Raw genomic sequence first — 13952 nt, forward strand, 5'->3', positions numbered from 1 at the left:
AATACCTGAGTGGGCTGTGTCTGGGGCCTGGAACCCCAGGCATCCAAAAACCCAGGGCTGGGCTCTGAGACCCTGGTGTCCTACCCCAGGCCTGCCTCTCTGTTTCTGGGTGATCTCCATTTTCTCACCTTGCAGCGTCTACTCCACCAGGTGGCTGCCCAGATTAGGGGGCCGACTAATATCTATCTACACAGCTCTTCCAGCCAAAATACACGTTTCCCAGAAGCCATTGTTAAAAAGTGAAAACCAAAGGGTAAAACCCACTTTAGTGCCAAGGCTCCCCCCCAAAATCTTTAGTTATTAACATAACGTTATTAATCAGCTGGTTTCCGCCCTTGAGAACTTGTTTGCATGCCCCTCGATGGAAGATCTGTGCTCTCGGAGAATGCCTTGCTCCTCCCCCTCTAGCATATAGCTTCAGGAGGGACACCCATGGAGCCATGGTGAGGGAGGAAGCAGATACCCTCCTAGCTACCCAGATCACGGCTCTACATTCTTTCTGCTCAGATAGTCTCTGGAATCCGCTCTACTGGCACCTCGTGGTGCCTCTCAGCTGTGACCAGCTGTATTGCATCCCATGGCCGGAGGCTGCTGTATTGGCCAAACGGAAGACTTGATGCCCAAGAGGGAAGCTCAGAGATGACACCAGGTGGACTCGGCTTCCTGATTCCTTCCTGTTGTGTGTACCTGCGCACGCGCGCCTTTAAGCTCTGTAGAGTTATGTTTCTGGGGTGGGTTCCCCACCTGTCAGACCCGGCGGGGTGTGCCTCTCTGGAATCCTTTCTCTGTACAAGAGATGCTAGCCTGAGAACAGTGGGGCACAAGACAACCTCCTTGCTGTCAGAATGTATAAATATGCACATGCAGGTGTCTCTGTGGAGTGTGTGTGTGTGTGTGTGTGTGTGTGTGTGTGTGTATGTGTACCTGTTTTAGGGTTTCTTTTTTTTTGGAGCTGAGAACCGGACCCAGGGCCTTGCGCTTTCTAGGCAAGCGCTCTACCACTGAACTAAATCCCCAACCCCTGTTTTAGGGTTTCTATTCCTACACAAACATCATGACCAAGAAGCAAGTTGGGGAAGAAAGGGTTTATTCAGCTCACACTTCCACATTGCTCTTCATCACCACAGGAAGTCAGGACTGGAACTCAAGCAGGTCAGGACGCAGGAGCTGATGCAGAGGCCATGGAGGGATGTTACTTACTGGCTTGCTTCCCCTGGCTTGCTCAGCTTGCTCTCTTACAGAACCCAGGACCACCAGCCCAGGGATGGCACCACCCACAGTGGGCTGGGTCCTCCCGCCTTGATCACTAAACGAGGAAATGCCTTACAGCTGGATCTCATGGAGGCATTTCCTCAAGGGAGGCTCCTCTCTCTGTGACAACTCCAGCTTGTGTCACATTGACACACGGAACCGGCCAGTATAATACCTGTGCATCTGTGTATGTGCATGAACACAGAGGTCTAAGGCTGATGTTGGTGTTTCTGTCAACTGCTCTGCACCTTATATAGTGAGGCAATGCCCTCAGTTGAACCCCCAAATCTCCAATACAGCTAGTCTTGCTAGCCAGCTTGTTCAGGAAATCTGTCTTCTTCAGAGTGTGGGAATTACAGGTCACCATGCCCTTATGTTATTTACGTGGGTCTGGAGATCCGGCCGCTGAGCCTCACTCTTGGAGCACTCTGTCTCTTAAGGCTTCTCTTCCCTCATACATGAATTCTTCTGCCACAACTCGTTATACAGTTGTAGCAGGTGATGGTCCTCCCCCGCCCCCAATCCCAGGGATTCGATTACAGCAAGAACTGACAGACGGCTTTTTGACTCTCAGGGATTACATGTCAGTCAGCCATTGGCAGGACACATTCAACACCTTAGTGGGGTTCCTGTTGCTCTTATAAAACACCCCAAGAAAAGCATCTTAGGGGAGAAAGGGTTTAGTCAGCTCACAGTTCAAGGTGCAGTCCATCAGGGCAGGGGGGGGTCAAGGCAGCAAGAACTGGAAGCAGCTGTTCGCATACACCTGTAATCAGGAGGCAGAGAGCAGTACAGGCGGCCCTTAGCTGGTTGGTTTCATTTACAGGATCCAGGACTCCAGTCCGGGAAACCCCTGCTCACAGGAGGACAGTTTTCCCACCTCAGTTGATACCATGGAGACAAGGCCCACAAAGCCAGGCCTGTTGGCACATGTCTTAATCCTGGCACTCAGGAGGCAGAGGCAAACTGATTTCTGTGAGTTCGAGGCCAGCCTGGTCTAAATAGCAAATGCCAGGATAACCAACCAGGTCTCTCTATAGAGACCCTGTCTCAACAAAACAAAAAGCTCCCCCTCCCCACAAAAACCCAAAAACCCTTGACTCCCCCACCATGAGCGCTCTCCCAGGTAGGTAATTCTAGATGCTGCCAAGCTGACACATAACCTCTCCCAGGTCTCCCAGCAGCATGTCCTGTACACACAAGGCTGCTTTGGTGGAACGAAAAATCCCTCGCTCCTGGGGATGTTGTGTGAACCAGTCTCAAGTCCCACACGCCAGCCTCCACACCGGCCACTTCTCCTGAGACGCTGGAAGCCACTGCTGGGTCACAGCAGACAGGGGCTTTATAACCTCCAAACCACTTTCCCACCACACGGCTCTGGTGGTGCTGGAGGCACTGGTCCCTCAGCGCACACAGCCCACTTCTCTCTCCTGCTTCGGGCCTCAGCTTCCAGGCGCCTCCTCAGAAGTGCGAGGCCACCTGCCTGCCGCAGAGGCCTTGCGTGCGCTTCTCTCCTTTCCCCTCATTGCCTCTTGCTGATAGCTAGTGTTTGCGTGGCGAGGGGACAATGACCTCAGTGTTTTTAGATGACATAATTCTTAAATTTCTCCAAGCAAAAACCAGAATAGAGAAGTGGGAACCTCAGGCGAAGGCTGTCGCTCGGTAGCTTTGGAGATGGGAAATCAAGATTCGATTTCACTTTGACCCGACATCTGCCAGAGTGTTTCTCTCTCTCTCTCTCTCTCTCTCTCTCTCTCTCTCTCTGAAACACGGTCTCATGTAGCCCAGGCTAGCCTTAGGCTCCCTATGTGGCTGAGGATAACCCTGAACTCCTGGCCCTACTGCCTCTACCTCCTGAGTGCTTGGATTACAGGCATGTACCTCCAAGTCTTGCCCAGTCTTAGCTTTTGAAATGACATAGCCACTCAAAATTAACTACAATCCTGGATATTTGTGTTCCATCCCAGACCCACGCTTGCTGGTTAGAACTTGCCACCTGATGGCACTTCTCCATCTGGGGGACACAGCTCAGCGCATCTTAGTATGGTCATACAGCTGACCCACGTGACACCTAGAAACTGGAGAGTGAATTTTCAGGTTTTGTTTCCTATGTAGGATCTGTGTGGTGCTTATTTTTACAATAGGATTGAAGCTGTGCGGAGCTGTGGGAGGGGAATGTTTGCTGCACCGGGGAGAAGTCCTGCCCGATGGCACAAGCCAGACAGAGGACCGCCTCTTCGGAAATTCCCAGGGTCGCAGTCAGGGAGAGCAACCACCCATGGAAACCTTCCCCCATGGCACGGCACGGTGTGCTCATTTGTCCTGTCTGTAGCCAGGGAGGAAGATCCTCAGAGAGGATTCCATGCCTTGATGTTGGTAAGGGATACTTGCCTCTGTGAGTCCCTTTGATGTTCCTCAGACATCCGCCCCTGTGGACCCCTGTGCGGATCCTCAAGGACGTCTTACTGTGCCCTAAGCAGCTTGCTGGCACCCAGCCTGGTGTCCAGTAGGACTCCTAAAGGGAATTGGTAGCACATTCAGAGTGGCTTCTACAGGACAGACCTCAGAGAGGAGTGACCGCTGACGCTCAACTCACTTTGTTCCTTGTCTAGGACCACAGCCCATGGGATGTTACTGCCCACCCTCAGGCTGGGTCTCCTGTCAGGTTGACAGTCGATATTAACTAGTCATGTGACTATGTTACATTTTGATTACTCATTTATCAGTAGGCTATATTTTTTTAATGATTATGAAAAAAGCTACTAGGAAGAGTCACGCATGTTTTTCTGTGGACACAAAGTCACCCAGAGGCGGGGGGGGGCAGTCTCCATGAGGGCTGGCCTGTGGGCACATCCGTGGGGAGGGGATTGCTTTGACTGGGTTAACTGCAGTGGGAAGATCTGCCCACTATGGGCGGCACCATCCCCTAGATTTGGGTCCTGGGCTGTGTTAAGAATGGATTGAGCATACAATCTGAGCAAGAACATTCATGCATTCACTCTCTCTGCTCTTGGCTTTGATGTGACCAGCTGCTTCAGGTTCCTGCCTCCTTGACTTCCCCACAGTGATGCACTCTAACCTGGAACCATGAGCTAAGATAAGCCTTCTCTCCCCCGAGTTATTTTTGTCAGAGTATTTTATGAGAGCAGCAGTAACAAAACTAAATCAAGCAAAGATGTGTGGACAGGGGGACACACGGTGATACACTATGACTTCCACGAGATGTTTTGCATGCTTTGTTTGTTTTGCTTGTTTGCTTTTTATTTTCCTTTTGGGTGGAAAGTTGCAGGTGCAGAAGTTAGATATAAAGGGAGGGGGAGACGTGTGGGATTCGGGTACATGATGTGAGTCTTCCCATGGTTAGTACACGACTGATTAAGTAGTCTCTCTTTCCTCTGCTGAGTCAAGCACTCCTGTGTCGTATGTGTGTGTGTGTGTGTGTGTGTGTGTGTGTGTGTGTGTGTGTCTTCCCAATGTGACAGATCAGAGCCAATCCTGTTGCTTTTGATCATACGGTTTGTTTTTCAGAAGTTTAAATTACCTGCATCACATGTGGTAACCACAGAAGCCAGAAGAGGGCGCTAGAGTGACAGGCATTTGAGCCACCTGCCTGCTGTGGGTGCTGGGATCCCAACCCAGGTCCTCTGCAAGACCAGTACCTGCTCGCAACTGCTGAGTCGTCTCTCCAGCTTTTGTCTTAAAGCTTTTAACTTCGGTTGTTCTCACATTCACGCTTCCAGCAAGCAGACTGGACATCTGTGGGGTTGGTCTTCCAGATTCTTTAAAAGCACTTGGGCTCTCCCCACTGACACAAATCTACTTAGTTAGGTTTTATGAATTGCAGTAACATTCTGCATATTTCCCTGTGAACACCTGTTTGCCATGTGGCAGATTGGTTTTCATATATTGTATGTATCAGTATATATTGTGTACACATGCAGGATCTTAATTAGACTCTGTTTGTTTTTGTTTTGTTTTGAGACAAAGTTTCTCTGTGTAGCCCTGCCTATCCTGGAACTCCCTCTGTAGATCAGGTTGGCCTCTAACTCAGAGACCTGCCTGTCTCTGCCTCCTGAGTGTTGGGATTAAAGTCATGTGCCACCACTGTCCAGCATGTTTATTTGTCTTTCCCCCTTACCATTTTGTGTCACAGTCCCAGGTTTTCTTGTTAGATAAACTTCCTACATCCTTAGGTCAAACTTGACCCCCATTCTATTAGAAGCTGGGGTGTCCAACTTGATTTTCTGATATTTTGTTACAGATTTTAAAATCTGCATTTCTAAGTGTTGGTGCATACTATTTGTGTTTTTAAAAAAATATCTCTTGGGGTTGGGGATTTAGCTCAGTGGCAGAGCACTTATCTACCAAGGGCAAGGCTCTGGGTTCAGTCCTCAGCTCCGAAAAAAAAAAAAAGACAAAATAAAAAATTATTTCTTAGGGTGAAGATGTGGCTTAGCAGTTAAGAGGCTTGCTGTTCTTGGAGACAACCCAGGTTCAGTTCCCAGCCCACATACTGGGCTGCTTACAACCACCTCAAACTCCAGCTCCAGGGGGATCTTCTGCCCTCTTCTGGCCTCTTTAGGCACTGCACTCACGTGAACAGACACATAATTAAATGGAAAACGAATCATTTTTAATATACCCCCTCACACACACCATTTTTTGATCTGGATTAATTAAAATATGGGCCTCAAGTTTCTTTTTTCTTGGAGTTGGTTTTCTCCTTCCGTTATATGGGTTCAAAGACAAGTGAATGGTATCAACCAACCGTTTTCCTTGACCCGTAGAGTGAATGCCCCACTCTGCTCATCTACAGACAGCTCTCTCACTGTAACCTAGGCCGACTATGAACTCCAGCAATTCTTCTGCCTTAGTCTCTGCAATTACAGGTAGGTGCCATCATGCCCAACAGACTCAGGTCCTTGAAAGCAGCTAACTGCCACCTCAGGGAAACAGAAAGGACCTTGTTCTCGACAGGTGCTCAGTGAGCAATTAACTAGCCGTGTGAGACGTTTGTGGAAATCTGTATGTTGAAATAGTTAATAGAGTCCATGCAATGGTGAGGTCATAAGAGCCAAGAAGACACTCAGGGGAAGAGAAATCTGAGCTTCGGCACTCGAAAGAGCTGCTGACCTGTTCCAGCCAGCTCGGGCAGGTCGGCTCTAATGAGCAGCACACATGCCCATGAACTGTAGTTGAGCAGAGTAAGGAAGGTTCACCCCAGGTGGACACACTCACATCTGCTTCAAGCCTGACTTTTGCAGTCCCCCAGCAGAGGCAAGTGCAGCAGGTGTGCGTTGACATGGCTCTAGGTTGGCTCCCAAGTGGCCGTGCACTTATTTGCATGCTTGGGTCACAGGGGTAAGAGTGAAGGGCACAGAAGAAGACTGTCAGGAAGGAAGTGACTAACTGGTAAAGAACTGTCAGCCATGCATGTCCTGTACCCAGCTTCTCTCCTCCCTGGTATCTGATGTCTCCTTTTCAGTTTGTAGGTGTTCACCTACAACTGTAGGCTGTACAGAGTCCCTGCTGTTATTTTGTTGTTTTGAGATGTGGTCTCAGACATGTAATTCTCCTGCCCCTGACTCTTGAGGACTGAGATGAAAGGCTTGTACCACCAACCTGGGCAAACTGAGGCTTTTAGATCTAAAATAAACCCCAAGACCTGACTAGCTCAGTGCTTTCACTTCATAGAAGAGGAAACAGAGGTGTGAATTACACCCTCATCCTCTGGGCAACACCTGCGTCCCCTGAGTGGAACATGGTGGAAAAATGGGAAGCCTAAGATTTGAAGTCTAGAGAGAGACTTTTGCTGGCTGAACCTCAGTTTTTCCAACTGTCAGATGGGAATAACCATTATGAGATAATGCCTAGGTGTTTTGCAAAGGAGAGAGGGAAACGTGGACTTTAGTTGCCAGCGTTAGCATTTGAGGCTGTTCAGCACGTCAATTCTCTGTTGTCTGCATGGAGTTCTAAGAGTGCTGGTGGCCCATGGGTCCCCCACAAGCTCCAAACTCAGATGTGAGCTCTGCCCTGCAATCCTTCCTCGAGGGAACCTTTGCTGGGCAGTTCCTGGCTTCACTGCCGTCAGCCCTAGAAATACAGGGTCCCTGGCTGCACTGCCATCAGCCCTGGAACTACAGGGAGAACCTTGTAGAGAGCACAAAGATGCTGTCACTCTTGATGGTCTGGAAGCACTCGCTGAAGGCCTTCCAGGCAACAGTAAAGTTGACTCAGGGGCACAGACTGATGGGTTGAATCACAACCCCTTCCTCCAGCTGACACAGAGACACCTAAGTCGCCGCCGACTGTTACTCTAGTGAGTTTTTGCCAGGTGTGGCATCACTGGGGTCTGAGGCAGGAGGATGGAAAGTTGGAGGTAGCCTGGACTGTGTAACAAGTTCAAGGCCAGCCTGAGGTACATAGTAAAGTCCTGTCTCAAAAACTACCCTGAGTCAAGTGTGGTGGGGCACGCCCTTAATCCCAGCCCTCAGGAGGCAGAAGGGTCTCTGAGTTCAAGGCCAGGCTGCTCTACAAAGAGAGCTTCAGGACAGCCAGGGTACATAGACCCCGACTAAAACAAAACAAAACAAAACAAAACAAAACAAAACAACACAACTTAACAACCTTTCCAACTACCCAAACCTCATGCCACCCCCAAGACAACATCAAACTCTCTAAAATCCAGAAAAGCAACAAAGTAAACCCAAACCCAGCTGAGAAGCCCACTTCCAGGGGGGCACAAACCACTTTTAAAGACGGTGCTCAGCCCAGCTCACCAGTAAGCAGATTGGCTTAGAAAGGGGGCAAGGGGATTCTCGTGGGACACAGACACCACTCGTCGATGAGGTTGCTTGCAGGGCCGACGTCATGGCTCAACCAATCGAGGCTCTTTTTTTTTTTTTTTGGTTCTTTTTTTTTTTTTCCAGAGCTGGGGACCGAACCCAGGGCCTTGCGCTTCCTAGGCAAGCGCTCTACCACTGAGCTAAATCCCCAACCCCCAAAAATGTGTAGCCCAGGCTGGCTTCGAACTCGTGATCCTCCTGCCTCTGCCTCCTTCAGCAAATCCTACTGGTGTGCGCCACCACAACTGGCGAGGCTCTTGCTATCAAGACCTGAGTTACATTGCAGGCCCCCACATGGTGGAAGGACAAAGACAATTCACAAGTAATCCTCTGGCTTCCACACATCATAGCGTGTGCTCTCTCCTGCACACACATAAGCACACACACAAACGATTATTAATTAAAATGTACTTTAATTTAGAAAAGGATTTCCTGTAAACAGTGTCTGTAATCTGGTGAGCTCCAGGCTTCCACTGGGAACTGCGTAGAGTTGATGACTCTCGTCTCTGGGTCACTTATCTCCTGGGGCACTGACTTCTTCCTGTGCCCAAGCCGTCCTCCTACTAGAGATGCAGGTTTGTTGCATGTCCGGTCACTTGTACACAGGGATACATTGTTCTATTCGTTGAAGTTTCTGAGTGTGTGGCTCCCCTGGCCATGCCCAAAATGTGTTAGGACCATCTTCCTGGAGGGTTTGTGTCTGTGATGAGAACCCTGGTAAGAGTCATGTGTGGCTTGTATTAAACACACGTACGTGTATCCTTTACAGAATCTCAAGTAGCCCAGCTTGTCCTCTAACTCATTAAGTTCAAGGTAACCTTGAATTCCAGATCCTTCTGCCCCCACCTCCCAGGTGCCACAGTATTCAGCAAAACCTACATTTTCAGTAAACTGGTATCTCTTGGCAATAGTTCCCAAGAGAGTTCAAAGATACATTGTATGTATACTACACTTACAATCTGTTTACTTGGGAGAGCTGTTCTTTCTAGGACCGTTCTAGACACTTTCATGGACAGTAAATACAGGCGACCTCTAACCCCTGCAGGCTGGAGTTGCTGAATAGTTCCTGCATTTTCCCTTTATCTTGACCCTTCATCAGCTTTGAGGTATCTTGCAGGCGTGCTCTGAACATGACATCTAGCACACTTTGGGTATTTAATAAGCATCGGATAAATGAACTAACGCTACCCTGGAAGGTGAAAGCAGTTTATTTAGGCTACAAAGAAACCCAGGTGAGTGTCAGATTTGACTTGTTTCTTCTCTAGGGTAAGGAAGCAGATGGGGTATTGTTATTACCTAGTCAACTAACGTCCACGTCCACCTTGAGCAAATAGAACAGACGGATCCAGTAAAAGAGAAACTGGAGCTAAGAAAACAGGGCAAAGTTCACCCTTGTAGCATGGATAAATTTCACCACAGTTCTGAATAGCTTGCTAAGTCCCAATTAGCTAGCTTGAATTAATCTCACTTTTACTGGGAGGAGGTGCTTCCTGCACACAAAAAAGATCCACCTGTGCATGAGTACATGCACAACACACAGGTGCACACAGGCACATACGAACACCAAGCATGTGCACACACACAGACACACACACACACACACCACACTCGCATGCACACACGCACACGCACGCACACCACACAAACACACACACGTGCACATGCACACACACATGTACATCACATGCACACCGACTCATGACTGCATGCATATGGTATTGAGCACCCTGATAAGCTGAGGTCCTGTGCTGAGTTCGGTAAAAGAATTGAATCTTTCCTTATCTTCTGGGCTCGACTATAAACTTTGATATTCTCTTTGCTTTTCCCTGGTGAGTCACTGGACGCCCTGCACCTGCAGCCCGGGCTGTCTCCACTCTGGCCTTAGGAATACTCTGACCCTGGTTGACTGCACCCCTGATCACTGTGTTTTTGTGTAGTTTTGTGTCCTGTCAACTTAAGTGCATAACAGACGGCTTTCCCTCAATTGTGAGCCACCCCACACCACTCATGGACATGCTGCGTTGCATGTCCAGCTGTCTTGGTTCCCACTCAGCCCTGCCCCCACCCACAGGAGTGTTCTTCTGAGTGTCACAGCAGCTAGTCTGACTGCTTTTCAAGTGCACACCCACGGGCCTCTGGGGCCTCTGTCTGCTTTGCTCCCTCTGTCCTGTGTCGGAGGTCTATCCTGCGCTGCAAATGGAAGCAGAGGAGCCTGTTCTGTTTACTGCAGTGCCCTTATCACACGGCTGTACCACAGTGGGTTTGCTATGGCTTGGCTGATGTGTGTCCTGTCATCGTCCTATTGCTGTGAAGAGTGGCCACAGCAACTCTTATAAGAGAAAGCATTTAACTGGGTCTGGTTTGCAGTTTAGAGGTTTAGTCCACTTTCATCATGGCAGGAAGCATGGTGGTGTGCAGGCAAACATTGGACCAGTAGATCTACATCCTGATCTGTAGGCACAGAGAGAGAGAGAGAGAGAGAGAGAGAGAGAGAGAGAGAGAGAGAGAGAGGGGTGGGTCTGGGGTGGACTTTTGAAACCTCAATTCCTACCTCCTCCAAGGCCGTACCTCCCAATCCTTCTAATCCTTTCAAATGTTCACCCTCTTGTTACTAAACAATGCATGGACCTATGAAGGCCGTTCTTATTCAAACCACAGTGGTTGTGCTGATTCTAAGAAACTTTTGGGTTTTTTTGTTTTTGTTTTTTTTATCCTAAAGACTTTTTATTTTTGAGACAAGGTCTTACATAGCCCAGCTTGGCCTCAAACTCACTAATAAAGCTAAGGATGACCTTGAACTTCTGATCTTCCTGCCTGTCCGTGTGTGCTAGGATTGCAGGCATGTGCCAGCATGCCTGGCTTAGGCAGTGCTGGGGACCCAATCCAGGGCTTTGTGCCTACCTGAGAGTTTTACCAACCGAGCTACAGCCCTGACCCTCCTGAAAGTTTGGGGAGCGTGAATAAGATGAATTGTACCCTGTCTTTGTGGACTTCCTGCCTTCAGTTCTCTGGGCCTTGTCTAGCAGCTGGCCCACCTGACTTAGAGGAGGTTCCACCTGTTTGCCAAAGTGCTTTAAAGGAATGGCAGGTCCCATCCTTCACACGGTCCCCAGCATCTGCACTGTAACTTATAATTCTAGTCATTTTGGAGAGTGGCAACATCCCCTTGTTGCCAGCTCCCCTGGGGGAGATCTGGACCATTTTTTATCGGATCTCTAGGCTGTTCCTCCTCCTCCCCTCCCTTCCTCCCTTCCTCTGTCCCTCCCTCCTTCCTTCCCTTTCTCTGTCAGTCTTTCCGTCTCTCCTCCTGTCTCAGCTTGCTTGCTGGAGACAAGCCTGTGCACTCAGGGTTTGGTAAGTTAAGCTGACTTAATGCTGACACTCCATTAAGAGGGACCAACTTAGAGTTGGCATTTGTTTTGTGTCCTTCTCCTCACAAAGATATTTTGAGACCGGTAATGACCCCAAAGTTGGTCAGCTTTGTGCAAATAATTATTTTTTTTGGGGGAAAACAAAACTCCTGAACACTTGGGCTAGGGGGGATAACAGTGACTGTGCTAGAGACAGAGACAATGGCTACGAAGTCTTCATACGGAAAGCCTTTGTAGCCTGGGTGATTAGTACTCTAATAGCTCAAATGCTTGTGAGCCAAGGCTGTCTCTGCAGTGTGCTCTGAGGAGGGCATGTTCAAACCAATACCAAGTGGTTTCTAGAACCTGGCCAGAGAGAAGGGCCACGTAGCACAGGGTTTCTTCTTGGGACATGGTAGGAATTAGCATGCGCTGGTTTTCTTTTGTGGTGCTGGGTCCTGAACTCAGGGTCCTTTCTTGGGTTAAACAAGGTCTCTACCACAGAGCTGTATCCCCACTCAGTTTGTCATTTGTCTTTTCTTATTAACTCACGGGAATTTTAAAAACTGTTCTGAGTAAAAGTCCTTTCTTTTTCTTTTTGAGACAGAGGCTCAATGTGTATCTCTCAGGCTGAACATGAACTCCCAGCACGGGATCCCAGGCTTGCTCGCCACTTCTGGCTTAGCCAATCTGAGTGCTGGGATCCCACCTCTCATGCCCCACCCACCTCTGGCTTAGATGATCTTTCTAGATCACTCAGTGTCTCTCTGGCCTTGACTCCTCCCACACTCAGAATGCCAACTCACGCTTATTTAGAGTGTGTGTGTGTATGTATTTGTGTGAGTGTGCATGTTCATGTATATGTGTGTGCACATGTGTGTATGCTTGTGTGCCTGTGTGATGTGCATGTGAATGTATGTGTATGCATGTGAGTATACGTGTGTGTGTGTGTGTGTGTGTGTGTGTGTGTGTGCTGGAGACCTCATCAGACTGCAACTGGTAGACCTGAGTAGATGGGAAAGGCTTTGAAAAATGCAGTTTTATGGGGGTCACACATAAGGGGCAACGAGCTTACTGGGAAGCAACCTCGCTACACAGGAAAGGGGTCAGCAGGACATGGGAAGCTTTGATCATGAACACAGAGGAGTAAATTGAACTACACACTCACACACACACATACACATTCACATGCACACACATGGACATGAGCGCACACACATACACATGCACTGAGCACACACACAAACACAAACATACAAATGTACACACCCACATGTACACACACTTACACACTTCACACACTCATATACACACATGCACACTCACACACATATGCACATGTACGCATGTACACACCCACATGCACACACTCATGTACACACACATACACACATACACACTCACACGTACACACGCATATAGACACATGCACACACTCACATACATACACACTCGCATACACACATACACTCACACACAAATTTAAAATTAAAAAAAATTAAAAGTGCGAAATGTACTTTTTAAAAGATATCAGTGTGACTGGAATCCACATCTTTAAAATTAAGGTCCATGAAGGCCAGCATAGGAAAGAGGTCTGAAGCTGGATCTTGAGACTGGGCAGTGGGAGAACAATGGACCCCCAAAAATGCCCAAGTCAAAATCCACTACCCAGCTGACTTCGATTAGAGCAATGACTCTGGATAATCCAGTGGATCCCAATACAGTCACAAAACTCTTACTGCAGTGGTCCCCAACCTTCCTAATGTTGCAACCCTTTAATACAGCTCCTTGTGTCCTGCTGTCCCCAACCATAAAATTATTTTTTGCGACTATTCAGCTACTGTTATGAACCATAATGTAAATATCTGATATGCAGGACGGTCTTAGGTGACTCTGTGAAAGGGGACATGAGGAGGACTGGTCATTGCTGGCTTTGGGGATGAATGAACTCAAGAATTTCCCTGGAGGGTAGATGAACTCAGGGAGCATAGATTCTCTCCAGAAGGCCCTGCTGACACAGGAGGGTGAGGACTGCCTGTTTTTGTTCTAATGGACATACACAATGAGTGGAGAGTAGGCAGTTTTTTAGGTGACAGGAAAGTGTGTGTGTGTGTGTGTGTGTGTGTGTGTGTGTGTGTAACAGAGACAGAGACAAGGGCAGAGACAGAGAGAATGAGAAAGGAAAAGACAGAGATTTGGTGACATTTTGGGGGGCTCTTCTCCCAAGTTAAGCCCCGCAGATGCCGATGTTCCTAGGTGGTGATGTGACGTACGTAGCTCCTCCCCTGACGTATGACTTACACCTCTGTCTCCCAGGAGGCTTTGATAGGCGGGATCCTACCCTCCATCTCTCCTGAGTGGCTATCTATGGCACGTAGGAAATGTACCTGTGGCTCACTTGAGACACTGCCTTCATAGCCTCACCCACAAAGACCCTGTCAATATTCAGTAGTGAGTCAGTGCCCCTTGTAGGTGGCTTGGGTTCTCTTAGGTCCTGATTGGAAAC

Source organism: Rattus rattus, chromosome 17 (genome assembly GCF_011064425.1).
Source record: "Rattus rattus isolate New Zealand chromosome 17, Rrattus_CSIRO_v1, whole genome shotgun sequence".
NCBI classification, from domain to species: Eukaryota; Metazoa; Chordata; class Mammalia; order Rodentia; family Muridae; genus Rattus; species Rattus rattus.